This window comes from Spinacia oleracea, chromosome 4 (genome assembly GCF_020520425.1).
Source record: "Spinacia oleracea cultivar Varoflay chromosome 4, BTI_SOV_V1, whole genome shotgun sequence".
NCBI classification, from domain to species: Eukaryota; Viridiplantae; Streptophyta; class Magnoliopsida; order Caryophyllales; family Amaranthaceae; genus Spinacia; species Spinacia oleracea.
This window is the reverse complement of record NC_079490.1, coordinates 83,715,417-83,721,416: the sequence shown is the minus strand read 5'-3', so window position 1 is coordinate 83,721,416 and position 6,000 is coordinate 83,715,417.

Sequence of the window (6,000 nt, the reverse complement as noted above, 5' to 3'; positions counted from 1 at the left end):
TGAATTGATTTTAACAATATGCAACACATAATACTAGATCGATCATGATTATCTTGTTTAGATTGATTTAAGGGACCTAGAATGATAGTTCAATTGTCCCAGATATTATCTTTATTAGGCGTGATAGAACAATCAGATTTAATAGTTTAACAGTTTTATAAAAGGGCGAGGAAAGCGATTAAATCATGCAAAGGGACACATTACGACGCACCCTTGAGAGGTGCGTCACGGTTCTCCGAAAACTAACCACTTTGGCTTTGCTATTTCTCCTTTTATTTAACGAATCTCAAGTTTTCGGGCTTAATTCTTCAGCTACAAGGGACAGGATACGTTCTGTTCGATTTTTGGATCGATTGCGACAGAACGCGTGATCAATTTCGTAGCGTGAGGCTTAGGGTTAGGGGTTGGAGTCAATACTCAGAATATGAATTGTGTGTATTCCTTTCACGTCGAATTTGGGGCTGTATTTATAGAAAAGAGTTCGTGGAAAGATAGAATTTTAGAGCACTAATCCAAGAAGAATTAGGAGAGAACACGTACCCAGGTATTTTCAGCGCCCAGGGCTGGGCGCCGAAGATTTCGGCGCCCAGAGCCAGGCGTTGAAAATAGGGTCTGGGCCGTATTTCCTTGTCAGATTTTGGACTCGTGGAATACGGAGTCTTTGAGACTTATCCGAGTCTTTTAGTGCGTATTAACTTTAGGACGGAATGCGTCTGGGCCCGTTACAAACTCTAGGTTCGTTAGGATTTTAATTAATACGTAACTCTTATTTTTGAATTTTACTAGGAAAAGGAATCCTCTTGCAAATTATATCCTTTTTAGGATTTATGTTGGAGTGCAACACCTAATTCTGACAGGTTTCTATCTTTTTTATGTCTTGCCACTTTTAGCAACTACCCGTTACGGCAGTTACTATTTTTAGCAGGTTTCTATAAATAGCAGTTTTGGGTGAAATGAAAAGGGTGATCGAGATTCGTTATTTTATAGGAGATGCGTTGCCAAGTGGATATTTTATGTTCTCATCATCGAACTTTCCCTTTCGGGAATGGGGACAAAAGTAGGTGTCTACACAAGTACTAACAAGAGATGACCTCACGGTCTTGTGATTTAAGTGTTAGACCTCAAAGGAGGCAGGTGGACGGATATCGTAGAACTGATCATCCTTATGCTGATACTAGATCTCGCAAGAAGCCCATTGAGCGTGGTGCAACTCGCCCAAGAAGGTTGCGGCAATAGACTTGGTTAAGGGTCGTCGTCGAGAGAGAGGTAAAAAAAGGTGTGGGCTTAGAAGACTCATGTTCCTGCAAGCGCAATAGCTGAGACTTCTAGCATTAGTGCACCCGTTGAGATTGCTGCATCTGGAGCTGGTAAATTGATTGAAATACAAGCTGAGAAGATGATTGATGCTTTAACATCCATGGAAGTAGGCTTACCAGAGCCAATTTCTTCTATCGAGATTGATGTCGGGATGGTGAAGGAATATGTGGATGAGACTCCGGCAAGTGTCGTCTTCCACAAAGATTTTTTTGGAGATGAAAAAGAGTTAGAATAGTGCTATAGGGTGTTTTGGGGTGTTTGTGCCCCCTTTTGATTTCTGGATTTAGTTTGACATAGTGCTTTCATTTGTTTTCCCTTTCTACATTTAGTTTGTTTGACTGGGAATGCGAGTATTATTTTCAATTTGAATAAAAATATTACCTTTGATTTAATAATTCCATAGACTTATATTATTTTGCAAATTATTTGGACCGAATCCATTTCTAGGATTTCCTACGTATCCGCCCTAAGTTAACTTAGTTTAGAATCAGGTCGCGCGTAGTTTTTGCCAGATAATTTCTGGATTACACTAGTAAAAAAACATTCATATGAGGCGTCACTTTTATATTCATTAGCGACGTTTATGGCGTAGTAGCAAATAGAGTGACAGCAAATGAATAGGATTTATTTGGGGCATTAAAAAACGCCTCAAATTAATCATACATTTGCGGCGTAAGGTAGGAGAAACGCCTCCAATGAATAGTATCGTAAGGCGGTGTTTTCTACCTAAACGCCTCAAACATTGTAAAATTGCGGGAGTTTAAACGCCGCGAATAATGTATAAATACTTTTTTTTTTATATTCTTCAATCCCAAAAAATATAGAACATGTACTCACGCCATATGTATACAATGTCCAAAACTATCATCAACCACCAATAACTTCCAATAAACTTTGATTTTTACATATAACTCAACCATCATATGTTTACAAAAACAAACCGCCGAAATAGTTTCAAGTCGATAATAATTATATCTTTTACGCTTCTTACGTTACAAATTTTCACCAAAAATATAATAAGGAAATTATATATGATTTGAATAGCAGGAAACATCCACAAAAAGAGATCGATGAAGCGTTAATTATTTCCACACAATGTTAGGTGAAGTATGACACCCATTTTTCTCGTATTTCATCAATTTTCTCATCGGTAAAAGGATCTCCACTTAGTGACGTGCAAACCTAACAAAATAATATATATCATAAAATAAATTACGGTTAGATGATCTAAAAAGTTGTTGTCTTCTAGGTCCTCGAACAACGGAAATAATAGTCTTTTCCAAGGGATGATGAAAGAGTTCAAAGTAAGAAGCATATATTCCACCGCAAGAAAAAACCTAGCCCTTACACATGCGCACACAAAGAGAGGAATTGAATAACCCAATGAAAGAATAACTTTAATCTTCACATGGCTAAGCATGGAAGGGAAAAGCCCTTAGAATCAAGAACCTTGACAACATGACAGCAACAATATTCATGACAATAAAGGAAACAAAAATTATGTGTCTTTCCATCAATAAAACTTAGTCCATTTAAACAATAGGTTTCATTGAGAAAACAAAATGCCTTACTGAACAAAGAATTTGTTGGCTTTTATTGATCGTTATTGGTCATATTTTGACTGTTATAGTCGTTTTTGCTCCCAACTCTAACCCGTGAACTTAAAATGCTATTCTAAACCCTTTAAATGTTTGATAAACTTAATATTAGGATGATAAGACTCATTCTCATCTACTTTGGTCAAGTTATGCAAATTTAAGGCTTTATTGATCGTTATAGGTCATATTTTGACTATTATAGTCGTTTTTGCTCCCAACTCTAACCCGTGAACTTAAATTGGTATTCTAAATCCTTTAAATATTTAATATACTTAATATTAGGATGATAAGACTCATTCTCATCTACTTTGGTCAAGTTATGCACATTTAAGGATTTATTGATCATTATAGGTCATATTTTGACTGTTATAGTCGTTTTTGCTCCCAACTCTAACCCGTGAACTTAAATTGGTATTCTAAGCCCTTTACATGTTTAATATACTTAATATTAGGATTAAACTCATTCTCATCTACTTTGGTCAACATATGCACATTTAAGGCTTTATTGATCGTTATAGGTCATATTTTGACTGTTATAGTCGTTTTTTCTCCCAACTCTAACACGTGAACTTAAATTGGTATTCTAAACCCTTTAAATGTTTAATATACTTAGTATTAGGTTACTAAGACTCATTCTCATCTACTTTGGTCAACATATGCACATTTAAGGCTTTATTAATCGTTATAGGTCATATTTTGACTGTTATAGTCGTTTTTGCTCCCAACTCTAACCCGTGAACTTAAAATGGTATTCTAAACCCTTTACATGTTTAATATACTTAATATTAGGATGATAAGACTCATTCTCATCTACTTTGGTTAATATATGCACATTTAAGGCTTTATTGATCGTTATAGGTCATATTTTGACTGTTATAGTCGTTTTTGCTGCCAACTCTAACCCGTGAACTTAAATTGGTATTCTAAACCCTTTGGCCTTGGATAATTAATTGGATTTAGTTAGAAGAAATGGAGATGAGAAAATCTCATCCCTTCTCAAAATGACAAAAAGATAACTACGGGTTTCCCATTTCCCTTTGCGTGGATCCATTAGTTAGGTTCTCAGAGGACCAAACTCCATACAATCATCTAGGATTCTAGACGGAACAGAGTTCCAGACACATCTTCAAGACTCCATTCAGCATAGTCCTTAAAATTAATCCAGACCTTATTAACAAACCTTATTAACAAAACAGAAGTAAAAAGTACAAGACAACCAAATTGATATCCAAAAATAAATTAAACTATATAACTAGGATAACACCCTTACCTTCTCTAAATCTAAAACATCATTGCAGCAAGAGACTAAATCAAACATGTACCACATTACGTAAAATCCACACTCAAGGCCTCCCTTTTGTTGAGTGCACTAGAAATAAGGGTAAAATTTAGATCAAGTAAAAACGGAATCTATACAAATTATAAATATCAAATCATTTTACGTGGGCAGTTACCTCCACATATTTCCATAAAGGCTCTTTCCTGTTGACACGGTTGCCACACATCTTATACCTTGTAAAACAACTAGAAATTCTCAATTAATCTTAAGTTATTGCTTGGTTATATCCTTAAAAGAATACTTGATAAAAACATAATTATATAAGAAAAAACTAAACGGATTTATGTCTCACTAATGGCTTCATCTTCACATTTCGACCTAAACTCAAGCGAATGGAATCGAAGTGATAGATGTTGCAATTTTTAACAGATATTGCAAGGAGCATCCAATGGTCGCTGGATCCAATAACAATTCCATTACCATTTTAATAATATAAGTAAAGAATATGAGCAACGCAGGAGACGCAACAACTTAGAACAACAACATATGCACAGACTTAGAACAGTAACAATCAGACAACATTTACTTAGCATAACAACAGATCGTGCATAGCAGCATCAACTTAGCATAACAACAACAGCATAATAACAAGAACATCATAAGCAATAATACAACACACATCAGATAGCAGCAAATTACTGGGTCATATCGGGTTTGAGTCATTTGATGCAAATTCTCTACAAATTATGCCTTAAGTAGATCCTCTCCTTAATACTAACACAAGTAACAAGTCATGGGATAGATAGGAATGATTGTTGGAATAACCTCAGCCCAGCATCCAGCGACACCGACACTATCCATCTTGGTTACGCTTTCATCGTGTATCCCATACCGGACGATCAATTTGGATTCATCACGAAGCAACATATTAAGACTATGCATGCTCAGAGGTGAGCATGATAGAAACACAGATCAACGTTACAAGAACATGATCAAACATAATCCTGGAAATGCCCTTCTTCTGGGAAACTATGCTAGATTTTTAAAGGAGGTAGCAAATCTTATACTAAAAATGAACATTTTATATGGTTGCAGTATTCTGGTTTAATGTTTTTCTGTTAGGTTAGACTGGTGATTTGGCTAAAGCAGAAGAGTATTGCGAACGAGCAATTCTAGCGGAAGCCGGAGATGGGAATGGGAGTGTACTCTCTCTATATGGTGAACTAATATGGCAAAGCTCCAAGGATGTTACTCGAGCTGAAAATTACTTTGATCATGCTGTTCTTTCTAATCCTAATTACATGTAATCCAAACTTAAAAAATCTAAATTGAACTGATCTCGATCAAAAAAACTCGGTTCCAATAGATTCAAACCAACACAACCCGCACCAAATGACTCAAACACGATATAACACCCGAAAACTTTACTGATTCTATATCACTGGGCTTCCTCAGGCTTTGGAAACTCATTGCACCAAATTACTTGTAGGATACCGGGATGCCCCTTTTTCTGATCACCCCTTTAGCTGTTAACTTACCATCTCAACTTACCATGTTTCTTGTTAAGCTATTGGGTAGCATGACACAGTAATTTACTAGCTTTATGCACATCAAATGTTTCAGGTATAAAATATATGTTGAAGTAGTTCAATCAAGGGTTATTTGGTGAAAACAACAACATATGCACAGACTTAGAACAGTAACAATCAGACAACATCAACTTAGCATAACAACAGATCGTGCATAGCAGCAACAACTTAGCATAACAACAACAACATAATAACAAGAACATCAGAAGCAATAACA